Here is a 14,325-nt window from a genome sequence, read left to right on the forward strand (position 1 = left end):
TAAACAACGTAGCACAACACACCAATGCAGGTATACAAACACCGACATCTAGGCAAGGGATCAATGTGGCATGATGTTTGTGCGGTAAATGCGGAAACGTGTACTACTAGTATGGTGACGTTATTACGAAATCTTCAAAAAGAGGACCAACGTGTTATTATTATTTTCTTCGCTATCGATGAAGAAACATCGGTAGACATCCCTTTGGGAATGAAGAATGTGAATGGGGCAGCATGTCTGCCAAAAACCATCGTTTTGGAATGGTGTACCAAGTTCAGTGCTGATTGCGATTCGACAGAAGACACCGGCCGATCTGGCTACATCCTTGCCTTACGCCCTTTTTTAATTCGAGCACTTTGCTTTTAGTCTTGTAGTCTCATTATTCCCTCTTCGTTCTTGTATTCATCACTCGACTTCACCAGTAGCTTACTTCTATTTTTCTCAGAATTTCGAACATTTTGCACCATTTCACACGGTCGAGCGCTTTCAATTTTGCTTCGCTGATGCTTTCATTAGCAAGCGCTACCTCAGAACTGCGTCTCTGTTCCTTCACCTTTCCTAAAGCCGAACTGACCGTCACCTAACAGAAACTCATTTCTCTTTTCCAGTTTTCTACATACTATTCGTTTCAGCGGCATGTGTGGACGAGATTTTAAGCTGATGTACGATAGTTTTCGTACCTATCTGCCCTTGCTGTCGTCGGAATTGTGTGGATGTTACTTTTCCGAAAGTCTGATGGTACGTCGGCAGTCTCATAGATTCTACACACCATTTCCCCAATGAGTTTAGAAAATCCGATGGAATGTTAATACCCCTTCTGCTTTATTTGATCTCTAGTCTTCCACAGCTCTTTTAAATTCTGACTCTAATACTGGATCCCCTATGCCTTCCTTACCGACTAAAGTTTCTCTTTCCATCAAGTCATTACACAAGTCTTTCCCCTTATATTTACTTCAGTACACTCTTTCCACTGAAGCGCCAAAGAAACTGGTACAGACATACGTATTCAGATACGGAGGTATGAAGCAGCAGAATACGGCGCTGCACTTGGCAACGCCTATTTAAAGCAACAAGTGTCTAGCGCAGTTGTTAGACCGTTTGCTGCTGCTACAATGGCAGGTTATAAAGATTTAAGAGAGTTTGAACGTGGTTTATAGTTGACGCACGAGTGATGGGACACAGAATCTCCGATATAACGATGGAGATTTACTCATACGACCCATTCACCAGTGTACCGTGAAACATCAAATCTCCGACACTGCTGCGGCAGGAAAAAGATCGTGCAAGAGCGGGACCAACGACGACTGAAGAGAATCGTTCAAAGTGACAGAAGTGCAACCCTTCCGCAAATTGCTACAGATGTCAGAGCTGGGCCAACAACAAATGTCAGCCTGCGTACCATTCAAAGAATCATCATCGATATAGGCTTTTGGAGTCGAAGGCCCACTCGTGTACTCTTGATGACTGCACGACACAAAGTTTTACGTCTCGCCTGGGACTGTCAACTCCGATATTGGACTGTTGATGACTGGAACTTGTTGCCTGGTCGGACGAGACTCGTTTCGAACTGTATTGAGCAGATGGACGTTTATGAGTATTGAGGAAGCCTCATGAATCCATGGACCCTGCTTGCCAGCAGGGGACTGTTCAAGCTGGTGGAGGCTCCATAATGATGTGTGGCGTGTGCAGTGTGTAGTGACATGGGACCTCTGATATGTCTAGATACGACTCTGATAGGCGACACGTATGAAAGCACCCTTTCTGATTACTTGCATCCATTCATGTCCATAGTGCATTCCGATGGACTTGGGCAATGCGATACCCCACACGTCCAGAATTGCTGCAGAGTGGGTTCAGGAACATTCTTCTGAATTTAAACACTTCCGCTGGCCACCGAACTCCCCAGACATGAGCATCATTGAGCATATCTGGGATGTCATTGCCTTTTGGTGTTGAGAAGAGATCTCCACCCACTCGTGCTCTACCCCATTTATGGACAGCCCTGCAGGAGTCATGGTATCAGATCCATCCAGCACTACTTCAGACATTAGTCGAGTCCATGCCACGTAGTGTTGCAGCACGTCTGTGTGCTCGCGGGGGCCCTACACGATGTTAGACAGGTCTACGCGTTTCTTTAGCTCTTTGGTGTATCTACTCTTTTCTTTAAGTTTAATGCTGGTTATTCCCATTGCACTCTTAATGTTACCCTATCACTGTTAATTTAAATGAAGTCTGTTTTGACTTTTCATATACCGAGTCAGTCCTTCCGACGATAATTCCTGCTTCAATTTCTTCACCTTTGGCTGGCCAGCAGTTCCTGTTTCTTTAATTCCTAAGTGATTTATATTGCTGTAACAGCAAGACTATAGCCTTTCCCTGGACATTTTAGTACTTTCTCCTTTTGGAGATCAATTGATGTATTTCTTTTGTTACCCATGGTTTCTTTGGAGCTACCTTGTGCAACATATATGCTTGTGATTTGTAGAGATATCCCCTCTTCTTCAACTGAACTGCTTACTATAACTGCAGCCTCAGAGAACTTCAAGCATCTCTCTATATTTCTTAGTACTTCCGTATCCCACTTCATTGCACATTTATTCTTCCTGACTAATCCCTTAAATTCAGCCTACCTAAGTTTTCATCTGAGTCTATATCTACTCCTGGGTTCGCTTTTAATTCCAGCACCTTATTTCGGAATCGCTGCCTAACCATGACGTAATCTAAATGAAATCTTCCTTTTTCAAGTATACCACCTCCTCTTGTGATTCCTTAATAAAGTGTTCGCTATTATGAGCTGAAATTTCAGTCTCTCTTTGTCATTCCTAGTACCAAGTCCACATTCTCCCGTAACCGTTTCTTCTACTCCTTCCCATACAACAGCATTCCAGTCCAACATGAGTCTTACAATTTCATCTCCCTTTACGTACTGAATTGCCAGTTAAATATCCCGATATACTTTCTCGATCTCTTCATACTCTGCTTGCCACGTCGACATGTATACCTGAACTGTCGTTGTCGGTGTTAGTTTGCTGTTGATTCTCATGAGAACAACTCTATCACTGAATTGTTCACAGTACCTCAATTTCCTACCACGTTCAAAATTCTGACATTCCGTGTTCCTACAAGTAGGAAGTTATCTCTTCTTTGGTTATTCCATCTTTTTCTTATGGACAGTCCCCTCCTCAAGATCGGAACCGGTTACTAATCGAGAATCTTTTGCCAATGGAGAGATCGTCACTACACTTGTTCCAGTTACGGGCAACCTGTGGATATGCATTATTTGATGCCGTGGTTTCTATTGCCTTCTGCATCCTCCCGCTGTTGATCATTGCTGATTCTTTCACCTTTTTCTTGTAGTTTCCCGTCCCCAAGCCAAGAGAGTGCCCTTAACCTCTGTTGGCCCCTCCTCCCTATTTGACAAGGCTGTTGGAGTAACAGCAGTAACTTCTTAGAAAGTATTCTGAAGGCAAAGCTGATGACTTTTATCCGAAATTTAAGCAGGGGCTGTATTCGAACGCGCGATCCATGACGTTTTGATTACTAGTCAAAGACGCTGCCCCTAGATCATGGGTTTAACTGGTCAATAAGATATGTGAAAAAGGAATGATGGGACATTGGTGTTCAAAGTCCCGTCGACGAGTTTCTCGTTAGATCCAGAGCGCAAGCTCAGATGGAGCAAGGTTGGGAAACGAAATTGGCAATGTCCTTTTCTAAGGAATCTAGATATTCGGAGAAACCACAGAAAACCTTGACCGGATGACCAGATATGGAACTGAACCGCAGTTCTCCTGAATAAGTTTCATGTACTGATGATAAGAAGAGTACTTTATTAAAAGAAAATATACCATCAAGTAAGCAGCTATACTACAGAGAAACAATTTAGAGCAGTTATTTCCAAACCTGCGGAGAAGACATGCCAACTGTGATCAGACCTTCTCACACTCTCACACTTCTTTTCCGCCTTATTGAAGACAAGCATTCTGAAGCTCCCTCGAAAACAACGTTAGGCTTCTCTTCTCCTTTCGAAGCTCACGTCATGTCTGAACAATCTGTGCTGGTCCAGGGATTACTGTTACTCACGAACGTGGAACTAGCGGTTCAGCTAAGCGTGGGACGTAAAGAAGAGGAAGACTGCAAATGGAGCGGAAACATACAGTCCCAGCGCGATACGTAAAATTTACATTATGCCAAAGCACAGTTCGTATCTCTCAAGGACCATTTAACAGAGTCAAGTACGAATGGTTTCAGATCGCTGGTTTGCATTTTAAGATATATTGTGGAAAGGTTACAGTTTTTTTCAAATCGTTTCTTCTTTTAATTTTGCGTTTTTAAACATAATTTTTTTCAGTGGAAAGGAGGATCGTACGTTGGGTGAAAAACTGATATTGCTTACGCTCAAATGCACGATGTTTCTCTGCAATACATAAACAGAGGGGTAACGGGCAAACGCTTAGGGACTTGGTAAAATGAATGAAGTTTGGGTAACGTCAATCGTTGCAAGAGCACATAGCGGGTATCTCAGATGTGCATAACTGAACAGTTCATTGCCACTGTTAGGCGGCTGATACTATGTTATGACTCGTAATGTATCATTATCATTGTTTGTTGAGTTTCTTTTGTTGCTGATGATGCAGCCACGGCGAAGAAGGCACTAATGTCGTTGCTATTTAGCACCCTAAACCACACATTGTCATCATTATCATCACGACAAAGAAATCCCACTTTTGCAAAAGATTCTAAACGTATCGCCAGATCAATGGTGAGTGATTCTGTAAGATTGGTACCAGAGGAGTGTTGCACAATTTGTTGGTTCTTTATACGACAGGATAATCTTAGGGTTAACAAATTAAAATCATAAAAATCTCTGTTTCCGGTATAGGAAGATGAATGGTTCTAGATTATAAGTTTTCGACATTTCCACAAACAGAAAAATATTATTAATGCAACAAATTCCGGGTGAAATCTCAGGGTTGCTAAAAATAATTGTATAATGCGTACCTCGCTCAGATCGGTGTGATATTTGAAAGTACTGTGGGAGAAACCCAAACCGAACAGAATCAGCCGGCCAGTGTGGCCGAGCGGTTCTGGGCGCTACAGTCTGGAACCGCATCGACTGCTACGGTCGCAGGTTCGAATCCTGCTTCGGGCATGGATGTGTGTGATGTCCTTATGTTAGTTATGTTTAAGTAGTTCTGTGTTCTGGGGGACTGATGACCTTAGAACTTAAGTCCCATAGTGCTCAGAGCCATTTGAACCATTTTGAACAGAACGAAGGCGTTTGAGGTGTGGTGCTACAGAAAAAGTTTGAAAAATGTGAAGGAAAGGAATGAGGAGGTTCTCCGCAGAACTGGAGAAGAAAGGAACATACGGAGAACACTGACAAGACGAAGGGACAGAGCATAAGACATTTACTAAGACATCAGGGAATAACTTCCACGATACTCGATGGAGGTGTAGACGACAACTACAGAGGAAGACAGACTGGAATACATCCAACAAATAGTGAAGGACATAGAGTGCAAATGCTACTCTGCCATGAAGAGTTTGGTATAGGAGAAGAATTCGTGGCGGGCCACATCAAACCAGTCCTGAAACTGATGCTCAGATAACAATAATAATAATAATTCGAAAGGAACATAGTGCCATTCCCCTTCCGAACAGATTGTCTTTTTTTATATGCAGTGAGGTCCACAGGCAGGATAAATTTCTTGCCGGATATCATTTTGCCACCCTTGTTCTTTTTATTGTAAAGGTGCGTTTAGATGAGCCACGTTTGCAGCAACATTTGGCCGCAACAGCATTGCGTCAACATTTCTGCAATTTGGCTGCAATACAGAGCATATCGCTGTATGGCTGAGTAATACTGCTGACGTTGCAGTTAGTCGCCGACGTAATGCCGAGGTGTTGCCAATTTGGTCATCAAGGGTGGAGAATATTTCACATTACAGGTTAAAATCTGTCCTTGTCCTTGTCCTTGTCTCTATTTGCTTCCCTCTGCTACTCATTTCACCGACAGCGTTGTAATCATGTGTACTATGAGTGAAAACAATATCGTTCAGCTTTTGTTCGAAAGTTTACGCACGTTCATATAGCTTAGTTGTGAATTTGTTGTGTACTGTAATGGTGTAATGCACACATGAGAGAGCTATGAATTCTGCAAATGCAATTCGTCTGGAGCCAGAGGTATTGGATGTCGAAGGTAATGAATACAAAAATAGCAGTCTTAAAAAGAAAAATGTTGCTGATGTACACAGAATCACGATTGATGAAGAATAGAATAAATTCTGAAGTCTTTGAATCTGTTTCAAATGCTGTGCACGAAAGTTGTATACGAAGGGTGGAAGGAGCAGGTGGCTCTTCATTTACGTGATCTGCATTTCATGCCACCAGTTTCATACTGTCTCGAGACGTACGAGTATCTGAATCGAGAATTAAATGTGTGAACAGTGGCTTGTACTGGTGAACAAAAATAAAATAAAAATGTATTCTTATTTCAAACTTATCTTAATGAAATCATTCAGCCCTTCCAAAGCACTGCGTACTTTTGGTACAATGTGGCCTATTGATGAATAGCGAACTTCCATCACACAAGTGGAAGAATCAGCAGTAGCTAAAAGCCGAAGGGTGATCGCTAGTGCCGGCCGCTGTGGCTGCTTTCAGTTCCGTAATGACAAATTTCGCGCTTATTGTGAGCGCTCGCGTTACCAATTTTTTAAAACATTTATTAAAGGAACAATGTCACACATTCCAAATACATATTAAGTACATGTACTAACCATGCACATATGTTATACATGAAATGATTTAAACAAAAACAGTTTGATCATTGCAATTATGCTGATGTTAAAGAAATAGATCTTTAATCATTAACCGTGTTCCACACGCGCGTTTCATTACTGACATATGTTCATCATAAATGTGGCTATTTTACGAACGATTCTAAAAATCAGTACAGTTGCATCTGCGATAGTGAGAAACCCGATCCGCAAGCTGTTAGATTTTAACTGCAAATTTTGCCGTTAACATTCGGATAGAAGAAATTATAACCATGTTCCTGGAACAACGTGCGTTCACAGCTAACTTTCGAATCTTAAAAAATGGATACATAAGGCAGAACCTACTCTGTGACCAGCACGTTTACCTTATTTAACACTCGTCGATTGTTTTCCTTGGGGAAACGTCAACAACGCGGCGTACATGATTTTAGTTATCACCCGAGCTGAGTTGATTATCGGTATCCAAGGAAATGGATTACGGTTCTACAAAACCTCTTGCACAAATATCAAACGCCCTAAGAGCAGCGTCCCTTTCGTCTTGCACTATGCGTATAGTTAGTGTCCCTTCGTCGAAGGACGCACATGTTTCGGTGCTGCACTACGCCAACCTAAAATAGATCGACCAAACCAGGAACGTGATAGAAACTGAATTAAATTGACTTTAGCGAAACAAAGGGAATCACTGGTTGACATATTTCGTGGAATGCAGCTGCAAGAAATCCATGCAGGTATATGGACGTAATAAAGACACAGGTGTAAACAAGAATTGTTTAGAACGTACCTCTGTGGCGTAAGCAAAGCCGAAACGATCCTATTAATACAGGACGCTCGTGGTCTATCAAGTTGCGAAAGAGTTTCAAAGTGGTCTACAAATGCCACCTAAACTACAGCGCATGCGTGCCGCTCGAGATTTGCGTTAAAATCACCCTAGACCATTAAAAATCCCCTGTTCTTGAAAATTGAACGTTTTTGAAAATTTTACCTCGAAATAATATTAACAGCACAAAATTAACAATTAAATAATTTTGTTTATCTGGCCCTCTTAGTACGAAAATTACTGTGCTTGTAAGATCTTAGGTTAGATCGGATCGTAAACGTAATTAGTTTTTAATTATTTGTGTTTTCTATTAGCACTCATTTTAATTTTTTAATTTTTTATTTATGTTTGATTAAACATACTGCAACGCGTTTTGAACATGCTCTGCTGGTCTTCAGGCGTTTAGACATACAAAAATGTTATTTAAAAATAAAATGTCTTAAGCTAAATTAGTTGTTTATTGCTCTTTCTGGAGTGGCTGTTCGGATGTTTGGAGGGAGGGGAAGGGGCAGTGGTTGGCCAGAAATTTATGCCAGGTGGTGGGATTGCTGGTGTGGAAACACGTCTCGTTGTTGTTTAGGACTGACACCACACCCTGTGTGGGATGCAGATACTTCACTAGAAAATTTACGTCGAAAAACAGTGCCAAAATAAATAATGCAATTGTGTAACGTCTCACAAGATTTTCGCCACTGTACCAATGATGCAAACGAAACTTTGGGACGCCAAAATTTAAGTGAACAACTGTCAAATAGAAAAGTGTATTGCACGATTTTCACACCATAACAACTGATACAAAACTACCTACTACTTATATCCCAGACAGGCTGTGATAGTAATCATAATAAATAACTAGACACAACGCCACACCAGCAGAAGATATCACTGGAAATCAGTTTCTGGCCAATCACTGCCCACCATACCTCCAAATACCGCAAGAGCCACACCAGCTGCGAACAATAAACAAAAAGTTCAATGTTAATTAAGCTTAAGCCATTCTACTTGTAAGTAACAATTTTATGTATGTATGAACGCCTGAAGATGAGTAGAACACGTTCGAAACCTCTGGACGCTTGCTCGAGAAAAACGAGTAAGTGACACAGAAGTTCATGTCTGTTCATAAATTCTCAAGACAACTGTTCACAATAAACAGAAGTTTCAGATTATAATCAGAGTCTGGCACAAATTTTCATTATTCAGTAGTACGGAATAGCGTCGAAGCAGTTTTCTGTGTTCCTTCCTTGACAAGAATTGTGATTGCGTTGGTTTCCTCGGGCAGCTTCGTTAATATAAAGTGCTCTGGTTATCAACGTTGCGAAGTCGTTTGAAAGGTATAACCGTCAGATTCACTATTATCAGGTTCATAAGTTATTAGTTCCTACATATAGTAGGCGTTAGCCTGCTGATATGAACACACCTCGAGAGAATGTGGTACACAAAACGATTTAAGCGGTTCACATAAATCGTAATACGAAGATATGTTGAGTGAAAGGCTCCTTGCTCACTAGCAAACAGGAACTCAGACACATGTCGCCCTACAATACGGCCTCACGAAACAGCATGAGGTTATTGTTAGGGGACAATATTACATTACAGTTCTATAGCTTAATGAGGAAATCCCGAGCAACGATACCGTGTAACCACAGTGCTAGTCATACAACCGGAGGAAGCACTTAGCGGAGCGAAATTTGACCTCAGCTTTGATTTAAGCTCTGTTCTCCATCACCCACCCCTCCATCTCTCCGAGGCACTCAACTGCGTAATCATAGCGAAGACCGGGCTAAGTGCTGCGTTTCAAGCTTCTGCCAGCGAAGTTCGTTTATTCAGCGTTCAGTAACATCGCACTTGGCATCATCCTCATTCTACGAGTCAATATCAATGTTTTACAGTAATCGGAATGCAACTGAATTTCATGAACACTTTTCCGCCTAATCAGATACAAAATTCTTTGTATGCCGAACCCGTTTACAAACTTCCTGCATACAACAAACATGAAGCCAATATGTCCTCAGCTAACACTTACCGGAATTTGTCCAAGTACACTGGTGTCCAAAATTAAAGCAACGAACTGCTTTTTCCCCGTCCTGTGTCTAATTCACCATATAATCATACAAACTGTCAACAAATATCGTTACGATTGTGTTCTACACCTAAGATGGCATTCCGATCAACGGACAACCACGCCAGCAATGATGTCAGGACATCTACCAAGAGGGGTAGTGTTTTCATGGTAGTCTCACATCCACAACCGTTATGTACAGTCAAAGACGGCGCAATATGGTACACAGAAGACTCCGACAGGCTCTCTGCTGTGGAGGGCCATAGCAAGAATGGAAGCAGGAGAGTTGCAAACTGATGTGGCCCGATGGCTTAATGTGAATCGTTCTGTTGTTTCTCAGATGAGGTGACAGTTTGCAGGGACCGAAACTGTATCTCGGAGACCAGGACTAAGTCGACCACGTGTGACATCAGAAAGAGTGGACCGTTATTTGGCAGTAAGGGCACGACAGTACCGCCTTAGTACTGCGCTGCAACTGGCATCTAACATCGCATCATCCCCTGAACATTTTTTAGTGAGGCAAACGGTGTACAGAAAGCTTTAGCAGAGTGGCCTTTATTGTTGGAGACCTACTGTATGTTTGCCTCTGGTGTGTCTCCACAGAAGGGAATGTCTGGAGTGGAGCCGTCAACATGCTACCTGGACGGTCGAACGGTGGACCAATGTTCGAGCCCCGATTTGGTCTGGAGAGTGATTCTCGTCAGATTCGCACCTGGAGGGCACGTGGAACACAATTTCTAGACCCATTCACTGTGGAAAAAGACTGATATCGAGAAGGATCCCTCATGGTGTGGGCAGGGATTATGTTGACCACTTGAAAACCTCTTCATGAAATTGTACGGGTGAATCAGCAAGATTTAAGTGCTGTCATAAACCGTGAGGACATCTTGGGAACGCCGGCTGCGGTGGCCTAGCGGTTCTAGGAGCTTCAGTCCGGAAGCAAGCGACTGCTACGGTCGCAGGTTCGAATCCTGCCTCGGGCATGGATGTGTGTGATGTCCTTAGGTTAGTTAGGTTTAAGTAGTTCTAAGTTCTAGGGGATTGATGACCTCAGATGTTAAGTCCCATAGTGCTCAGAGCCATTTGAACCATTTGAATCATCTAGGAACTCATGCACGGTTGTTGTGAGGTTCTGTGGGTCCAGACTTCGTACTGACGGATAATAATGCTCGAACTCATAGAGCACGGGCAGCTGATTTTTGTTTTTTGTTTTTTTGTTTTTTTTGAAACGTAAGATATTGCACGCATGGTGTGGAGAGACGGCTCGCATCACGTCAGCATCCACTAACCACATTCAAAAGCTCGTGAATAGCTCTGCAGGAAGAATGGGCGTTAGTGCCAAAACATAAGACTGATGACATCATTCACAGCATGTCCCGTCGCTGTCAGGCCTGTAGTGATTCTAGAGGTGGTCACGCCCCATAATGAGCTCATTAACCAGTTGTCAGAATGTGTGTGCAAATCAGTTAATTTAGGAAATAACGAAGAACATTTTTGCAGTTGATTATGATCTATAATCTTTCCATTGTTTCTACTTTACTGTCACCTGTTCATACTGTTTTGGTGCAAAATAAACACAACCTTGTAAAATTTCCATTTGCTGTTTTAGTTTTTGGACACCACTGTAATGTTACGGTACTTAACAGATGCTATTTCCGATACTCCTAAAATTCTCTGCTTTTCTCTTCTGTTCGCGAATGAACCACGTCTGTAAGCATCCGTATGGTCTGTCATCACTATGATTCACGTTTCTTGACCCTGGCACTTTCATTCTCGGAGTTTAGGCCTCTCCGACAAGTAGTCCTTTTAGCGTCTGCCTCGAGAGGTGCACGACTGTTTTAAAGACACTCTCGCAAGTACTAAACGAACCCGTAGCGGAACATGTTGCGGAACATGTTGCCCTTCTTTGGGTCCTCTGTATTCCTTTTATTAATACGAATAGGCAAGGATCGCGGCATGACCTGAAATATTCATAAATCTGTTGTATGGCAGTTTCGTAAGTTATGTATCTCTTGGGTGAGAGGATTATCTGTCTCTTTGTGTCTGTTAACTTTTAAAAACGCGATTTCCTTACAATTATTGACATTTAGAACATGTTATCACTCTGATTAGGATGTGCAGAAATGTCTGAGACAATACATATAATTCTATCCAATAATTCGTTCAGGACGCTTACTTAAAACTATTTCTTTAAAAAAGAGATTTTGAAACATTATCTGTAATCCCGAAATTCTGTGAGATAGTTCGAAGTATTCTTTCTCTCTAAAGCATTTGGCATCTTTCAGCACTGTTTCGTTCCCATCGTCTCAGTCTTTGATGTAAGAAAATTGTTTGAAAGAGAGAAGTGCACACGACAAAAGACACACAAGAAGAAACCAAAGCTAGTGTGGCCCTGTTGCTGTCTTCGAATTCATTCTCAGCACTTACTACGTATACTGAAACAGCATAATTATAAGGTACTCTTACAATGAACTAACACAGTCAGAAAAAAGATGCAAAATTCTTGGTCACACTCCTAAATACAAATATGAGAGAAGTTGATATATACCAACTGAAAGCACCTATCTCAGTGCATTTAACTGATCTATATTACTTAAATTATTGGACTCTAGGTAGCACAAGTGTTCTATTCACTTTGTAGCAACTTCACTATTAGATTCCAGAACTCTCTAGAAAGATATTACAACGAGGAAGACCACTGCATATTGCACATTCTAACCGTTTCAGAGAAGCACCTTATCCAACACATCCATAAATTACGTGGCTTAGGTAAGAATGGTCACGAGTTGCAATAATGTTACATAAAAGTTATAGCCTATATTCGGACTGCAGTTAAATCACATCATCATCCTCAAGCTATTCCATTCTCAACGAAACGCCACGTCTCGAATTCCTGCCTCTGAAAACTTGGTTTAGTCTCACAAGGGGAGGCCGCGACTTGGGATCACGGATTCACTTTAAACTTTGTACACCTTTAGTAGGCCATTAGAACAACATAATGTTCAAGCAGTGAGGTGCACTACTATGGCAGTTCCGAGAAAAATGGCAAGAGAAGTTGTAAGTGTCTATCATGTGCCTTATTTAGCTGTGTGTAAGCACCGCACGACAGAGTTCACGGTGGTCCAGTGCTAAGCGTTCGAACTTGGTGTGGCGAACATGTATGAGACGACGGTTCGGCTACCGCTCAAACTTAATTGTTAATCTATTTTTTTCATCACTGGTCATATTATTTAATTTACATGATATTTTACAGGTAATGAAATAAAAAGAAAAAACACGTGTATTTGCATGAATTTTCCATTTATGTTTTCCATGTCTATTTGACAAATAGTATCCCGCAACGTGTGATGTCTAAAGCACATCCGACGAGTAATCCTACATTACTCTTGTGGTGTGGCACTCTGTGACTGATTGTGAATCACGTCATTCGCATCATTGTTTATCGAGGTTTAACTTGGGCTTTCCAATCCTGTCCCTCATACTTGAAAATGTAAAGTTACAAATAGTATGAAATTCACTACAACCTCATGAAAATGAACGTTTTTTTTTTCGTCCTACTACCTCTGAAATGTCATAAAAATTAAATGATGTGACCAGCGATGAAAAATAAATATGTTGTTTCAATGGCTTACTAAAGGTGTATAAAGTTTGAAGTAAATCTGTGATCCAAACGTCATGACCTCCGTTTGTCAGTAACAGATATTTTTTACAATGAGTGAAGTATCTGAGAGAACTAATACCTGTAGTTCTACCATCTAATTCGCTCATTACGTTTATCAAAAATTAACCGATGTTCGCATGGCGTGTGCTTTTATGCAAACTGCAAAATGGATTAAGACGACGTTTAAGGTGGGACGTGCTGTATGAGAACGTCACAATCCACCGCTCATTGAGTGGTTTTTGCCAGTAGCTTTTGAAAGTCGTGTTTCATGTCGTCTTTGCTTCACCGGGCTGACCTTGCTTGCTTCCCTGTCGATAAACTGGGGTGAGGGTATCACTACTAATTTCGCTGTATTCGTAACGGCATGTGGATCAATATGTGGTTCGCTTGTCTCCTATTGCTCTTTTAATTTAGCACAATGCTGATATTGTTCAGACTGGACTGAAGCCTAGCCCCAACATTCACTCCTAAATAACCACAAAGCATAGTCTTTTACACTATAACTGACATTTGCACACGTTTGAAATTGTAAACATCACATGACGAAAGCTTTCGTTGCCGGAGACCAGAGCACAGCATCTACTGTCATTCCTGACTCGGCAGATATCGAACTTTTCGCTTGCATGAAAGTGGTAGAAAGTCTGAACGTGAACTTGAATAACGAATTTTTTCGTATTGGGTCAGGATTCATGTAAGGCATCTATTGTCAGACAGATATGTTAAATATAATTGTGGTCACAAACTATAATGTGAGCATATGTTTAAACTTGAAATGACTAGACGTAATGTTTTATGGAGAACAGGGATTCGAAATTAGCAAATGATCAAATTGTCAACTAAACGCAGTCAGATGTTAGATATTGAATTTTTTCAATGGAAGCGAGCCGTCTGAAGCTGGAATGAAGAGACGAAGAAGTTTAGGCTTGTTCAGGGTTCGAGCACAACACATGTCGTTTCCGATGACTACACATGGATTTTTTTATTATGCTAGTTGATTTCAATAGTACCTCTT

Source organism: Schistocerca piceifrons, chromosome 2 (assembly GCF_021461385.2).
Source record: "Schistocerca piceifrons isolate TAMUIC-IGC-003096 chromosome 2, iqSchPice1.1, whole genome shotgun sequence".
NCBI classification, from domain to species: domain Eukaryota; kingdom Metazoa; phylum Arthropoda; class Insecta; order Orthoptera; family Acrididae; genus Schistocerca; species Schistocerca piceifrons.